This window comes from Taudactylus pleione, unplaced genomic scaffold (genome assembly GCF_031769625.1).
Source record: "Taudactylus pleione unplaced genomic scaffold, aTauple2 ptg000248l, whole genome shotgun sequence".
Lineage (NCBI taxonomy): Eukaryota > Metazoa > Chordata > Amphibia > Anura > Myobatrachidae > Taudactylus > Taudactylus pleione.
Genome location: NW_028284650.1, coordinates 4,555,146 through 4,569,724, shown reverse-complemented (window position 1 = coordinate 4,569,724; position 14,579 = coordinate 4,555,146). Strand labels below are relative to the sequence as shown.

The 14,579-nt window shown below is 36.3% G+C and overlaps 22 non-coding genes across 22 annotated transcripts; 11 read left to right on the top strand and 11 right to left on the bottom strand.

Moving 5' to 3' along the window:
* Positions 1-403: 403 nt before the first annotated feature.
* On the bottom strand, positions 404-475 carry TRNAE-UUC (transfer RNA glutamic acid (anticodon UUC)). The gene has a single exon. It is a non-coding gene; the product is annotated as a tRNA-Glu (tRNA).
* Positions 476-592: 117 nt separating this feature from the next.
* TRNAM-CAU (transfer RNA methionine (anticodon CAU)) lies at positions 593-665 on the top strand. Its single transcript has one exon. It is a non-coding gene; the product is annotated as a tRNA-Met (tRNA).
* Positions 666-1,568: 903 nt separating this feature from the next.
* Positions 1,569-1,640, bottom strand: TRNAE-UUC (transfer RNA glutamic acid (anticodon UUC)). The gene has a single exon. It is a non-coding gene; the product is annotated as a tRNA-Glu (tRNA).
* A 117-nt stretch (positions 1,641-1,757) lies between these two features.
* TRNAM-CAU (transfer RNA methionine (anticodon CAU)) lies at positions 1,758-1,830 on the top strand. The gene has a single exon. It is a non-coding gene; the product is annotated as a tRNA-Met (tRNA).
* A 903-nt stretch (positions 1,831-2,733) lies between these two features.
* On the bottom strand, positions 2,734-2,805 carry TRNAE-UUC (transfer RNA glutamic acid (anticodon UUC)). The gene has a single exon. It is a non-coding gene; the product is annotated as a tRNA-Glu (tRNA).
* Positions 2,806-2,922: 117 nt separating this feature from the next.
* Positions 2,923-2,995, top strand: TRNAM-CAU (transfer RNA methionine (anticodon CAU)). Its single transcript has one exon. It is a non-coding gene; the product is annotated as a tRNA-Met (tRNA).
* Positions 2,996-4,248: 1,253 nt separating this feature from the next.
* Positions 4,249-4,320, bottom strand: TRNAE-UUC (transfer RNA glutamic acid (anticodon UUC)). Its single transcript has one exon. It is a non-coding gene; the product is annotated as a tRNA-Glu (tRNA).
* Positions 4,321-4,438: 118 nt separating this feature from the next.
* Positions 4,439-4,511, top strand: TRNAM-CAU (transfer RNA methionine (anticodon CAU)). Its single transcript has one exon. It is a non-coding gene; the product is annotated as a tRNA-Met (tRNA).
* Positions 4,512-5,762: 1,251 nt separating this feature from the next.
* TRNAE-UUC (transfer RNA glutamic acid (anticodon UUC)) lies at positions 5,763-5,834 on the bottom strand. Its single transcript has one exon. It is a non-coding gene; the product is annotated as a tRNA-Glu (tRNA).
* Positions 5,835-5,952: 118 nt separating this feature from the next.
* On the top strand, positions 5,953-6,025 carry TRNAM-CAU (transfer RNA methionine (anticodon CAU)). The gene has a single exon. It is a non-coding gene; the product is annotated as a tRNA-Met (tRNA).
* Positions 6,026-7,278: 1,253 nt separating this feature from the next.
* TRNAE-UUC (transfer RNA glutamic acid (anticodon UUC)) lies at positions 7,279-7,350 on the bottom strand. The gene has a single exon. It is a non-coding gene; the product is annotated as a tRNA-Glu (tRNA).
* A 117-nt stretch (positions 7,351-7,467) lies between these two features.
* TRNAM-CAU (transfer RNA methionine (anticodon CAU)) lies at positions 7,468-7,540 on the top strand. The gene has a single exon. It is a non-coding gene; the product is annotated as a tRNA-Met (tRNA).
* A 903-nt stretch (positions 7,541-8,443) lies between these two features.
* On the bottom strand, positions 8,444-8,515 carry TRNAE-UUC (transfer RNA glutamic acid (anticodon UUC)). Its single transcript has one exon. It is a non-coding gene; the product is annotated as a tRNA-Glu (tRNA).
* A 117-nt stretch (positions 8,516-8,632) lies between these two features.
* TRNAM-CAU (transfer RNA methionine (anticodon CAU)) lies at positions 8,633-8,705 on the top strand. The gene has a single exon. It is a non-coding gene; the product is annotated as a tRNA-Met (tRNA).
* A 1,244-nt stretch (positions 8,706-9,949) lies between these two features.
* Positions 9,950-10,021, bottom strand: TRNAE-UUC (transfer RNA glutamic acid (anticodon UUC)). Its single transcript has one exon. It is a non-coding gene; the product is annotated as a tRNA-Glu (tRNA).
* A 118-nt stretch (positions 10,022-10,139) lies between these two features.
* TRNAM-CAU (transfer RNA methionine (anticodon CAU)) lies at positions 10,140-10,212 on the top strand. Its single transcript has one exon. It is a non-coding gene; the product is annotated as a tRNA-Met (tRNA).
* A 1,253-nt stretch (positions 10,213-11,465) lies between these two features.
* On the bottom strand, positions 11,466-11,537 carry TRNAE-UUC (transfer RNA glutamic acid (anticodon UUC)). The gene has a single exon. It is a non-coding gene; the product is annotated as a tRNA-Glu (tRNA).
* A 118-nt stretch (positions 11,538-11,655) lies between these two features.
* On the top strand, positions 11,656-11,728 carry TRNAM-CAU (transfer RNA methionine (anticodon CAU)). The gene has a single exon. It is a non-coding gene; the product is annotated as a tRNA-Met (tRNA).
* Positions 11,729-12,981: 1,253 nt separating this feature from the next.
* TRNAE-UUC (transfer RNA glutamic acid (anticodon UUC)) lies at positions 12,982-13,053 on the bottom strand. Its single transcript has one exon. It is a non-coding gene; the product is annotated as a tRNA-Glu (tRNA).
* Positions 13,054-13,170: 117 nt separating this feature from the next.
* Positions 13,171-13,243, top strand: TRNAM-CAU (transfer RNA methionine (anticodon CAU)). The gene has a single exon. It is a non-coding gene; the product is annotated as a tRNA-Met (tRNA).
* Positions 13,244-14,146: 903 nt separating this feature from the next.
* Positions 14,147-14,218, bottom strand: TRNAE-UUC (transfer RNA glutamic acid (anticodon UUC)). The gene has a single exon. It is a non-coding gene; the product is annotated as a tRNA-Glu (tRNA).
* Positions 14,219-14,335: 117 nt separating this feature from the next.
* On the top strand, positions 14,336-14,408 carry TRNAM-CAU (transfer RNA methionine (anticodon CAU)). Its single transcript has one exon. It is a non-coding gene; the product is annotated as a tRNA-Met (tRNA).
* The last annotated feature ends 171 nt before the right edge of the window (positions 14,409-14,579 follow it).

Below are 14,579 nucleotides of genomic sequence, written 5' to 3'. Positions count from 1 at the left end.
GACATGTGCCCTCAATCTTTTGTTTATTTCTGAATGATTTCAGAGCAAGAATAGTGGGAATTGTGATAATTTATTTCTCAGAATTGGAATCAATACAGAAGAAAGTGGAGCACAAGGCATTGTTCTAGTCTTCTTTGTGATTTTATTCCCTCAGAGCTTTGCAATGCAATCAAAGAGCCACAATTCCATTTCTCACAAAGATTCAGGACATCTTAAATTTTACCTGTCTTCAGTTAAAGACAAATGATAATGGCATAAATATTGTCATAACTGGAAGAAGCAACACACATGTGCAATTGGGACCACATCATGTACCAATCAGACAGAAGGAAACACTTGGCTGCAATTATTATCTTTTGGTCCTCTGTTTTTGAATCTGTCTTAAAACAGAAATAGGGTTGTATTCCCATACCGGGAGTCGAACCCGGGCCGCCTGGGTGAAAACCAGGAATCCTAACCGCTAGACCATATGGGAAGATGTCGATTGCGTCCTTCACTGTTTCATATAATATAAAAAAAAACATTTCACTGACATTATTTTGTTAAACAAAAATAATCCCACCATTTCAAAAATGAAGTAAATAAGGCAGGAGCCTTGTTAGCGCAGTAGGTAGCGCGTCAGTCTCATAATCTGAAGGTCGTGAGTTCAATCCTCACACAGGGCATTTTTATTGATGTTTGTTTTGAGAGCATGGCATTGCAATCTAAGAGATGCAGCACTTTGTCTAACAAACTTGACTGCATTCAAATTTTACCTTTCTTGTTGAGTGGAGTATTCTGCTTTTTTTTTTTCAAAATAAGCTTTCATAACTCACGTGACCACTAATAGATTTCAGACCAGCAATATCAGAAAAGATATCAAATAATTTGTCCAAGATGGACCCTATTTATATAAAATAGTTAATAGAAATCATTTTTCATGGTCATAGTCAAAACTTTGTCCTCAGAAATCTTACCGCCAATGGATTTTAGACCTTAATTAATGGCAAAGGTGTGTTCAAATCACTTATCACATTTACAACAATTTTTTATTTTGTGTTTCATGCTTTTTGCCCTGATAGAGGTACATTGCAATCTCCAAGCCTCTATTCTGTTACTTACAATATTGATAGAACATTTGGAAATTTTTCCTCTAAGAATTGGTGGAGTTTTCTGTTTCTAAGATGACATGTGCCCTCAATCTTTTGTTTATTTCTGAATGATTTCAGAGCAAGAATAGTGGGAATTGTGATAATTTATTTCTCAGAATTGGAATCAATACAGAAGAAAGTGGAGCACAAGGCATTGTTCTAGTCTTCTTTGTGATTTTATTCCCTCAGAGCTTTGCAATGCAATCAAAGAGCCACAATTCCATTTCTCACAAAGATTCAGGACATCTTAAATTTTACCTGTCTTCAGTTAAAGACAAATGATAATGGCATAAATATTGTCATAACTGGAAGAAGCAACACACATGTGCAATTGGGACCACATCAGGTACCAATCAGACAGAAGGAAACACTTGGCTGCAATTATTATCTTTTGGTCCTCTGTTTTTGAATCTGTCTTAAAACAGAAATAGGGTTGTATTCCCATACCGGGAGTTGAACCCGGGCCGCCTGGGTGAAAACCAGGAATCCTAACCGCTAGACCATATGGGAAGATGTCGATTGCGTCCTTCACTGTTTCATATAATATAAAAAAAAACATTTCACTGACATTATTTTGTTAAACAAAAATAATCCCACCATTTCAAAAATGAAGTAAATAAGGCAGGAGCCTTGTTAGCGCAGTAGGTAGCGCGTCAGTCTCATAATCTGAAGGTCGTGAGTTCAATCCTCACACAGGGCATTTTTATTGATGTTTGTTTTGAGAGCATGGCATTGCAATCTAAGAGATGCAGCACTTTGTCTAACAAACTTGACTGCATTCAAATTTTACCTTTCTTGTTGAGTGGAGTATTCTGCTTTTTTTTTTTCAAAATAAGCTTTCATAACTCACGTGACCACTAATAGATTTCAGACCAGCAATATCAGAAAAGATATCAAATAATTTGTCCAAGATGGACCCTATTTATATAAAATAGTTAATAGAAATCATTTTTCATGGTCATAGTCAAAACTTTGTCCTCAGAAATCTTACCGCCAATGGATTTTAGACCTTAATTAATGGCAAAGGTGTGTTCAAATCACTTATCACATTTACAACAATTTTTTATTTTGTGTTTCATGCTTTTTGCCCTGATAGAGGTACATTGCAATCTCCAAGCCTCTATTCTGTTACTTACAATATTGATAGAACATTTGGAAATTTTTCCTCTAAGAATTGGTGGAGTTTTCTGTTTCTAAGATGACATGTGCCCTCAATCTTTTGTTTATTTCTGAATGATTTCAGAGCAAGAATAGTGGGAATTGTGATAATTTATTTCTCAGAATTGGAATCAATACAGAAGAAAGTGGAGCACAAGGCATTGTTCTAGTCTTCTTTGTGATTTTATTCCCTCAGAGCTTTGCAATGCAATCAAAGAGCCACAATTCCATTTCTCACAAAGATTCAGGACATCTTAAATTTTACCTGTCTTCAGTTAAAGACAAATGATAATGGCATAAATATTGTCATAACTGGAAGAAGCAACACACATGTGCAATTGGGACCACATCAGGTACCAATCAGACAGAAGGAAACACTTGGCTGCAATTATTATCTTTTGGTCCTCTGTTTTTGAATCTGTCTTAAAACAGAAATAGGGTTGTATTCCCATACCGGGAGTTGAACCCGGGCCGCCTGGGTGAAAACCAGGAATCCTAACCGCTAGACCATATGGGAAGATGTCGATTGCGTCCTTCACTGTTTCATATAATATAAAAAAAAACATTTCACTGACATTATTTTGTTAAACAAAAATAATCCCACCATTTCAAAAATGAAGTAAATAAGGCAGGAGCCTTGTTAGCGCAGTAGGTAGCGCGTCAGTCTCATAATCTGAAGGTCGTGAGTTCAATCCTCACACAGGGCATTTTTATTGATGTTTGTTTTGAGAGCATGGCATTGCAATCTAATGGTGCATACACACGATCAGATTTTTTCTTCAGATATGGACGATAACGATTTAAAAATCGTTCAGTCGTTCATATCTGAAGGAAAATCGTTCATATCTGACATGCCTGAACGATGGACGATCAACGATGCGCGTTCCCGTTTGTCAGATAACGATATCTGACATCTGATGGGTTTGCAGTCAGACTTGGACGATTCCATTCATTTTAATGCAGTCAAAAATCGTTCAATCGTTCAAATCGTTCAAATCGTTCAAAACTTTGGTCAAATCGTTCAAATCGTTTAGTCGTTCAGTCGTTCATCTGACAAATCTGACAAGTCTGACAAATCTGACCGTGTGTACGCTCCATAAGAGATGCAGCACTTTGTCTAACAAACTTGACTGCATTCAAATTTTACCTTTCTTGTTGAGTGGAGTATTCTGTTTTTTTTTTTTCAAAATAAGCTTTCATAACTCACGTGACCACTAATAGATTTCAGACCAGCAATATCAGAAAAGATATCAAATAATTTGTCCAAGATGGACCCTATTTATATAAAATAGTTAATAGAAATCATTTTTCATGGTCATAGTCAAAACTTTGTCCTCAGAAATCTTACCGCCAATGGATTTTAGACCTTAATTAATGGCAAAGGTGTGTTCAAATCACTTATCACATTTACAACAATTTTTTATTTTGTGTTTCATGCTTTTTGCCCTGATAGAGGTACATTGCAATCTCCAAGCCTCTATTCTGTTACTTACAATATTGATAGAACATTTGGAAATTTTTCCTCTAAGAATTGGTGGAGTTTTCTGTTTCTAAGATGACATGTGCCCTCAATCTTTTGTTTATTTCTGAATGATTTCAGAGCAAGAATAGTGGGAATTGTGATAATTTATTTCTCAGAATTGGAATCAATACAGAAGAAAGTGGAGCACAAGGCATTGTTCTAGTCTTCTTTGTGATTTTATTCCCTCAGAGCTTTGCAATGCAATCAAAGAGCCACAATTCCATTTCTCACAAAGATTCAGGACATCTTAAATTTTACCTGTCTTCAGTTAAAGACAAATGATAATGGCATAAATATTGTCATAACTGGAAGAAGCAACACACATGTGCAATTGGGACCACATCAGGTACCAATCAGACAGAAGGAAACACTTGGCTGCAATTATTATCTTTTGGTCCTCTGTTTTTGAATCTGTCTTAAAACAGAAATAGGGTTGTATTCCCATACCGGGAGTTGAACCCGGGCCGCCTGGGTGAAAACCAGGAATCCTAACCGCTAGACCATATGGGAAGATGTCGATTGCGTCCTTCACTGTTTCATATAATATAAAAAAAAAACATTTCACTGACATTATTTTGTTAAACAAAAATAATCCCACCATGTCAAAAATGAAGTAAATAAGGCGGGAGCCTTGTTAGCGCAGTAGGTAGCGCGTCAGTCTCATAATCTGAAGGTCGTGAGTTCAATCCTCACACAGGGCATTTTTATTGATGTTTGTTTTGAGAGCATGGCATTGCAATCTAATGGTGCATACACACGATCAGATTTTTTCTTCAGATATGGACGATAACGATTTAAAAATCGTTCAGTCGTTCATATCTGAAGGAAAATCGTTCATATCTGACATGCCTGAACGATGGACGATCAACGATGCGCGTTCCCGTTTGTCAGATAACGATATCTGACATCTGATGGGTTTGCAGTCAGACTTGGACGATTCCATTCATTTTAATGCAGTCAAAAATCGTTCAATCGTTCAAATCGTTCAAATCGTTCAAAACTTTGGTCAAATCGTTCAAATCGTTTAGTCGTTCAGTCGTTCATCTGACAAATCTGACAAGTCTGACAAATCTGACCGTGTGTACGCTCCATAAGAGATGCAGCACTTTGTCTAACAAACTTGACTGCATTCAAATTTTACCTTTCTTGTTGAGTGGAGTATTCTGTTTTTTTTTTTTCAAAATAAGCTTTCATAACTCACGTGACCACTAATAGATTTCAGACCAGCAATATCAGAAAAGATATCAAATAATTTGTCCAAGATGGACCCTATTTATATAAAATAGTTAATAGAAATCATTTTTCATGGTCAGTCAAAACTTTGTCCTCAGAAATCTTACCGCCAATGGATTTTAGACCTTAATTAATGGCAAAGGTGTGTTCAAATCACTTATCACATTTACAACAATTTTTTATTTTGTGTTTCATGCTTTTTGCCCTGATAGAGGTACATTGCAATCTCCAAGCCTCTATTCTGTTACTTACAATATTGATAGAACATTTGGAAATTTTTCCTCTAAGAATTGGTGGAGTTTTCTGTTTCTAAGATGACATGTGCCCTCAATCTTTTGTTTATTTCTGAATGATTTCAGAGCAAGAATAGTGGGAATTGTGATAATTTATTTCTCAGAATTGGAATCAATACAGAAGAAAGTGGAGCACAAGGCATTGTTCTAGTCTTCTTTGTGATTTTATTCCCTCAGAGCTTTGCAATGCAATCAAAGAGCCACAATTCCATTTCTCACAAAGATTCAGGACATCTTAAATTTTACCTGTCTTCAGTTAAAGACAAATGATAATGGCATAAATATTGTCATAACTGGAAGAAGCAACACACATGTGCAATTGGGACCACATCAGGTACCAATCAGACAGAAGGAAACACTTGGCTGCAATTATTATCTTTTGGTCCTCTGTTTTTGAATCTGTCTTAAAACAGAAATAGGGTTGTATTCCCATACCGGGAGTTGAACCCGGGCCGCCTGGGTGAAAACCAGGAATCCTAACCGCTAGACCATATGGGAAGATGTCGATTGCGTCCTTCACTGTTTCATATAATATAAAAAAAAAACATTTCACTGACATTATTTTGTTAAACAAAAATAATCCCACCATGTCAAAAATGAAGTAAATAAGGCGGGAGCCTTGTTAGCGCAGTAGGTAGCGCGTCAGTCTCATAATCTGAAGGTCGTGAGTTCAATCCTCACACAGGGCATTTTTATTGATGTTTGTTTTGAGAGCATGGCATTGCAATCTAATGGTGCATACACACGATCAGATTTTTTCTTCAGATATGGACGATAACGATTTAAAAATCGTTCAGTCGTTCATATCTGAAGGAAAATCGTTCATATCTGACATGCCTGAACGATGGACGATCAACGATGCGCGTTCCCGTTTGTCAGATAACGATATCTGACATCTGATGGGTTTGCAGTCAGACTTGGACGATTCCATTCATTTTAATGCAGTCAAAAATCGTTCAATCGTTCAAATCGTTCAAATCGTTCAAAACTTTGGTCAAATCGTTCAAATCGTTTAGTCGTTCAGTCGTTCATCTGACAAATCTGACAAGTCTGACAAATCTGACCGTGTGTACGCTCCATAAGAGATGCAGCACTTTGTCTAACAAACTTGACTGCATTCAAATTTTACCTTTCTTGTTGAGTGGAGTATTCTGTTTTTTTTTTTTCAAAATAAGCTTTCATAACTCACGTGACCACTAATAGATTTCAGACCAGCAATATCAGAAAAGATATCAAATAATTTGTCCAAGATGGACCCTATTTATATAAAATAGTTAATAGAAATCATTTTTCATGGTCATAGTCAAAACTTTGTCCTCAGAAATCTTACCGCCAATGGATTTTAGACCTTAATTAATGGCAAAGGTGTGTTCAAATCACTTATCACATTTACAACAATTTTTTATTTTGTGTTTCATGCTTTTTGCCCTGATAGAGGTACATTGCAATCTCCAAGCCTCTATTCTGTTACTTACAATATTGATAGAACATTTGGAAATTTTTCCTCTAAGAATTGGTGGAGTTTTCTGTTTCTAAGATGACATGTGCCCTCAATCTTTTGTTTATTTCTGAATGATTTCAGAGCAAGAATAGTGGGAATTGTGATAATTTATTTCTCAGAATTGGAATCAATACAGAAGAAAGTGGAGCACAAGGCATTGTTCTAGTCTTCTTTGTGATTTTATTCCCTCAGAGCTTTGCAATGCAATCAAAGAGCCACAATTCCATTTCTCACAAAGATTCAGGACATCTTAAATTTTACCTGTCTTCAGTTAAAGACAAATGATAATGGCATAAATATTGTCATAACTGGAAGAAGCAACACACATGTGCAATTGGGACCACATCAGGTACCAATCAGACAGAAGGAAACACTTGGCTGCAATTATTATCTTTTGGTCCTCTGTTTTTGAATCTGTCTTAAAACAGAAATAGGGTTGTATTCCCATACCGGGAGTTGAACCCGGGCCGCCTGGGTGAAAACCAGGAATCCTAACCGCTAGACCATATGGGAAGATGTCGATTGCGTCCTTCACTGTTTCATATAATATAAAAAAAAACATTTCACTGACATTATTTTGTTAAACAAAAATAATCCCACCATTTCAAAAATGAAGTAAATAAGGCAGGAGCCTTGTTAGCGCAGTAGGTAGCGCGTCAGTCTCATAATCTGAAGGTCGTGAGTTCAATCCTCACACAGGGCATTTTTATTGATGTTTGTTTTGAGAGCATGGCATTGCAATCTAAGAGATGCAGCACTTTGTCTAACAAACTTGACTGCATTCAAATTTTACCTTTCTTGTTGAGTGGAGTATTCTGCTTTTTTTTTTTCAAAATAAGCTTTCATAACTCACGTGACCACTAATAGATTTCAGACCAGCAATATCAGAAAAGATATCAAATAATTTGTCCAAGATGGACCCTATTTATATAAAATAGTTAATAGAAATCATTTTTCATGGTCATAGTCAAAACTTTGTCCTCAGAAATCTTACCGCCAATGGATTTTAGACCTTAATTAATGGCAAAGGTGTGTTCAAATCACTTATCACATTTACAACAATTTTTTATTTTGTGTTTCATGCTTTTTGCCCTGATAGAGGTACATTGCAATCTCCAAGCCTCTATTCTGTTACTTACAATATTGATAGAACATTTGGAAATTTTTCCTCTAAGAATTGGTGGAGTTTTCTGTTTCTAAGATGACATGTGCCCTCAATCTTTTGTTTATTTCTGAATGATTTCAGAGCAAGAATAGTGGGAATTGTGATAATTTATTTCTCAGAATTGGAATCAATACAGAAGAAAGTGGAGCACAAGGCATTGTTCTAGTCTTCTTTGTGATTTTATTCCCTCAGAGCTTTGCAATGCAATCAAAGAGCCACAATTCCATTTCTCACAAAGATTCAGGACATCTTAAATTTTACCTGTCTTCAGTTAAAGACAAATGATAATGGCATAAATATTGTCATAACTGGAAGAAGCAACACACATGTGCAATTGGGACCACATCAGGTACCAATCAGACAGAAGGAAACACTTGGCTGCAATTATTATCTTTTGGTCCTCTGTTTTTGAATCTGTCTTAAAACAGCAATAAGGTTGTATTCCCATACCGGGAGTCGAACCCGGGCCGCCTGGGTGAAAACCAGGAATCCTAACCGCTAGACCATATGGGAAGATGTCGATTGCGTCCTTCACTGTTTCATATAATATAAAAAAAAACATTTCACTGACATTATTTTGTTAAACAAAAATAATCCCACCATTTCAAAAATGAAGTAAATAAGGCAGGAGCCTTGTTAGCGCAGTAGGTAGCGCGTCAGTCTCATAATCTGAAGGTCGTGAGTTCAATCCTCACACAGGGCATTTTTATTGATGTTTGTTTTGAGAGCATGGCATTGCAATCTAATGGTGCATACACACGATCAGATTTTTTCTTCAGATATGGACGATAACGATTTAAAAATCGTTCAGTCGTTCATATCTGAAGGAAAATCGTTCATATCTGACATGCCTGAACGATGGACGATCAACGATGCGCGTTCCCGTTTGTCAGATAACGATATCTGACATCTGATGGGTTTGCAGTCAGACTTGGACGATTCCATTCATTTTAATGCAGTCAAAAATCGTTCAATCGTTCAAATCGTTCAAAACTTTGGTCAAATCGTTCAAATCGTTTAGTCGTTCAGTCGTTCATCTGACAAATCTGACAAGTCTGACAAATCTGACCGTGTGTACGCTCCATAAGAGATGCAGCACTTTGTCTAACAAACTTGACTGCATTCAAATTTTACCTTTCTTGTTGAGTGGAGTATTCTGTTTTTTTTTTTTCAAAATAAGCTTTCATAACTCACGTGACCACTAATAGATTTCAGACCAGCAATATCAGAAAAGATATCAAATAATTTGTCCAAGATGGACCCTATTTATATAAAATAGTTAATAGAAATCATTTTTCATGGTCATAGTCAAAACTTTGTCCTCAGAAATCTTACCGCCAATGGATTTTAGACCTTAATTAATGGCAAAGGTGTGTTCAAATCACTTATCACATTTACAACAATTTTTTATTTTGTGTTTCATGCTTTTTGCCCTGATAGAGGTACATTGCAATCTCCAAGCCTCTATTCTGTTACTTACAATATTGATAGAACATTTGGAAATTTTTCCTCTAAGAATTGGTGGAGTTTTCTGTTTCTAAGATGACATGTGCCCTCAATCTTTTGTTTATTTCTGAATGATTTCAGAGCAAGAATAGTGGGAATTGTGATAATTTATTTCTCAGAATTGGAATCAATACAGAAGAAAGTGGAGCACAAGGCATTGTTCTAGTCTTCTTTGTGATTTTATTCCCTCAGAGCTTTGCAATGCAATCAAAGAGCCACAATTCCATTTCTCACAAAGATTCAGGACATCTTAAATTTTACCTGTCTTCAGTTAAAGACAAATGATAATGGCATAAATATTGTCATAACTGGAAGAAGCAACACACATGTGCAATTGGGACCACATCAGGTACCAATCAGACAGAAGGAAACACTTGGCTGCAATTATTATCTTTTGGTCCTCTGTTTTTGAATCTGTCTTAAAACAGCAATAAGGTTGTATTCCCATACCGGGAGTCGAACCCGGGCCGCCTGGGTGAAAACCAGGAATCCTAACCGCTAGACCATATGGGAAGATGTCGATTGCGTCCTTCACTGTTTCATATAATATAAAAAAAAAACATTTCACTGACATTATTTTGTTAAACAAAAATAATCCCACCATGTCAAAAATGAAGTAAATAAGGCGGGAGCCTTGTTAGCGCAGTAGGTAGCGCGTCAGTCTCATAATCTGAAGGTCGTGAGTTCAATCCTCACACAGGGCATTTTTATTGATGTTTGTTTTGAGAGCATGGCATTGCAATCTAATGGTGCATACACACGATCAGATTTTTTCTTCAGATATGGACGATAACGATTTAAAAATCGTTCAGTCGTTCATATCTGAAGGAAAATCGTTCATATCTGACATGCCTGAACGATGGACGATCAACGATGCGCGTTCCCGTTTGTCAGATAACGATATCTGACATCTGATGGGTTTGCAGTCAGACTTGGACGATTCCATTCATTTTAATGCAGTCAAAAATCGTTCAATCGTTCAAATCGTTCAAATCGTTCAAAACTTTGGTCAAATCGTTCAAATCGTTTAGTCGTTCAGTCGTTCATCTGACAAATCTGACAAGTCTGACAAATCTGACCGTGTGTACGCTCCATAAGAGATGCAGCACTTTGTCTAACAAACTTGACTGCATTCAAATTTTACCTTTCTTGTTGAGTGGAGTATTCTGTTTTTTTTTTTTCAAAATAAGCTTTCATAACTCACGTGACCACTAATAGATTTCAGACCAGCAATATCAGAAAAGATATCAAATAATTTGTCCAAGATGGACCCTATTTATATAAAATAGTTAATAGAAATCATTTTTCATGGTCATAGTCAAAACTTTGTCCTCAGAAATCTTACCGCCAATGGATTTTAGACCTTAATTAATGGCAAAGGTGTGTTCAAATCACTTATCACATTTACAACAATTTTTTATTTTGTGTTTCATGCTTTTTGCCCTGATAGAGGTACATTGCAATCTCCAAGCCTCTATTCTGTTACTTACAATATTGATAGAACATTTGGAAATTTTTCCTCTAAGAATTGGTGGAGTTTTCTGTTTCTAAGATGACATGTGCCCTCAATCTTTTGTTTATTTCTGAATGATTTCAGAGCAAGAATAGTGGGAATTGTGATAATTTATTTCTCAGAATTGGAATCAATACAGAAGAAAGTGGAGCACAAGGCATTGTTCTAGTCTTCTTTGTGATTTTATTCCCTCAGAGCTTTGCAATGCAATCAAAGAGCCACAATTCCATTTCTCACAAAGATTCAGGACATCTTAAATTTTACCTGTCTTCAGTTAAAGACAAATGATAATGGCATAAATATTGTCATAACTGGAAGAAGCAACACACATGTGCAATTGGGACCACATCAGGTACCAATCAGACAGAAGGAAACACTTGGCTGCAATTATTATCTTTTGGTCCTCTGTTTTTGAATCTGTCTTAAAACAGCAATAAGGTTGTATTCCCATACCGGGAGTCGAACCCGGGCCGCCTGGGTGAAAACCAGGAATCCTAACCGCTAGACCATATGGGAAGATGTCGATTGCGTCCTTCACTGTTTCATATAATATAAAAAAAAAACATTTCACTGACATTATTTTGTTAAACAAAAATAATCCCACCATGTCAAAAATGAAGTAAATAAGGCGGGAGCCTTGTTAGCGCAGTAGGTAGCGCGTCAGTCTCATAATCTGAAGGTCGTGAGTTCAATCCTCACACAGGGCATTTTTATTGATGTTTGTTTTGAGAGCATGGCATTGCAATCTAATGGTGCATACACACGATCAGATTTTTTCTTCAGATATGGACGATAACGATTTAAAAATCGTTCAGTCGTTCATATCTGAAGGAAAATCGTTCATATCTGACATGCCTGAACGATGGACGATCAACGATGCGCGTTCCCGTTTGTCAGATAACGATATCTGACATCTGATGGGTTTGCAGTCAGACTTGGACGATTCCATTCATTTTAATGCAGTCAAAAATCGTTCAATCGTTCAAATCGTTCAAATCGTTCAAAACTTTGGTCAAATCGTTCAAATCGTTTAGTCGTTCAGTCGTTCATCTGACAAATCTGACAAGTCTGACAAATCTGACCGTGTGTACGCTCCATAAGAGATGCAGCACTTTGTCTAACAAACTTGACTGCATTCAAATTTTACCTTTCTTGTTGAGTGGAGTATTCTGTTTTTTTTTTTTCAAAATAAGCTTTCATAACTCACGTGACCACTAATAGATTTCAGACCAGCAATATCAGAAAAGATATCAAATAATTTGTCCAAGATGGACCCTATTTATATAAAATAGTTAATAGAAATCATTTTTCATGGTCATAGTCAAAACTTTGTCCTCAGAAATCTTACCGCCAATGGATTTTAGACCTTAATTAATGGCAAAGGTGTGTTCAAATCACTTATCACATTTACAACAATTTTTTATTTTGTGTTTCATGCTTTTTGCCCTGATAGAGGTACATTGCAATCTCCAAGCCTCTATTCTGTTACTTACAATATTGATAGAACATTTGGAAATTTTTCCTCTAAGAATTGGTGGAGTTTTCTGTTTCTAAGATGACATGTGCCCTCAATCTTTTGTTTATTTCTGAATGATTTCAGAGCAAGAATAGTGGGAATTGTGATAATTTATTTCTCAGAATTGGAATCAATACAGAAGAAAGTGGAGCACAAGGCATTGTTCTAGTCTTCTTTGTGATTTTATTCCCTCAGAGCTTTGCAATGCAATCAAAGAGCCACAATTCCATTTCTCACAAAGATTCAGGACATCTTAAATTTTACCTGTCTTCAGTTAAAGACAAATGATAATGGCATAAATATTGTCATAACTGGAAGAAGCAACACACATGTGCAATTGGGACCACATCAGGTACCAATCAGACAGAAGGAAACACTTGGCTGCAATTATTATCTTTTGGTCCTCTGTTTTTGAATCTGTCTTAAAACAGAAATAGGGTTGTATTCCCATACCGGGAGTTGAACCCGGGCCGCCTGGGTGAAAACCAGGAATCCTAACCGCTAGACCATATGGGAAGATGTCGATTGCGTCCTTCACTGTTTCATATAATATAAAAAAAAACATTTCACTGACATTATTTTGTTAAACAAAAATAATCCCACCATTTCAAAAATGAAGTAAATAAGGCAGGAGCCTTGTTAGCGCAGTAGGTAGCGCGTCAGTCTCATAATCTGAAGGTCGTGAGTTCAATCCTCACACAGGGCATTTTTATTGATGTTTGTTTTGAGAGCATGGCATTGCAATCTAAGAGATGCAGCACTTTGTCTAACAAACTTGACTGCATTCAAATTTTACCTTTCTTGTTGAGTGGAGTATTCTGCTTTTTTTTTTTCAAAATAAGCTTTCATAACTCACGTGACCACTAATAGATTTCAGACCAGCAATATCAGAAAAGATATCAAATAATTTGTCCAAGATGGACCCTATTTATATAAAATAGTTAATAGAAATCATTTTTCATGGTCATAGTCAAAACTTTGTCCTCAGAAATCTTACCGCCAATGGATTTTAGACCTTAATTAATGGCAAAGGTGTGTTCAAATCACTTATCACATTTACAACAATTTTTTATTTTGTGTTTCATGCTTTTTGCCCTGATAGAGGTACATTGCAATCTCCAAGCCTCTATTCTGTTACTTACAATATTGATAGAACATTTGGAAATTTTTCCTCTAAGAATTGGTGGAGTTTTCTGTTTCTAAGATGACATGTGCCCTCAATCTTTTGTTTATTTCTGAATGATTTCAGAGCAAGAATAGTGGGAATTGTGATAATTTATTTCTCAGAATTGGAATCAATACAGAAGAAAGTGGAGCACAAGGCATTGTTCTAGTCTTCTTTGTGATTTTATTCCCTCAGAGCTTTGCAATGCAATCAAAGAGCCACAATTCCATTTCTCACAAAGATTCAGGACATCTTAAATTTTACCTGTCTTCAGTTAAAGACAAATGATAATGGCATAAATATTGTCATAACTGGAAGAAGCAACACACATGTGCAATTGGGACCACATCAGGTACCAATCAGACAGAAGGAAACACTTGGCTGCAATTATTATCTTTTGGTCCTCTGTTTTTGAATCTGTCTTAAAACAGCAATAAGGTTGTATTCCCATACCGGGAGTCGAACCCGGGCCGCCTGGGTGAAAACCAGGAATCCTAACCGCTAGACCATATGGGAAGATGTCGATTGCGTCCTTCACTGTTTCATATAATATAAAAAAAAACATTTCACTGACATTATTTTGTTAAACAAAAATAATCCCACCATTTCAAAAATGAAGTAAATAAGGCAGGAGCCTTGTTAGCGCAGTAGGTAGCGCGTCAGTCTCATAATCTGAAGGTCGTGAGTTCAATCCTCACACAGGGCATTTTTATTGATGTTTGTTTTGAGAGCATGGCATTGCAATCTAATGGTGCATACACACGATCAGATTTTTTCTTCAGATATGGACGATAACGATTTAAAAATCGTTCAGTCGTTCATATCTGAAGGAAAATCGTTCATATCTGACATGCCTGAACGATGGACGATCAACGAT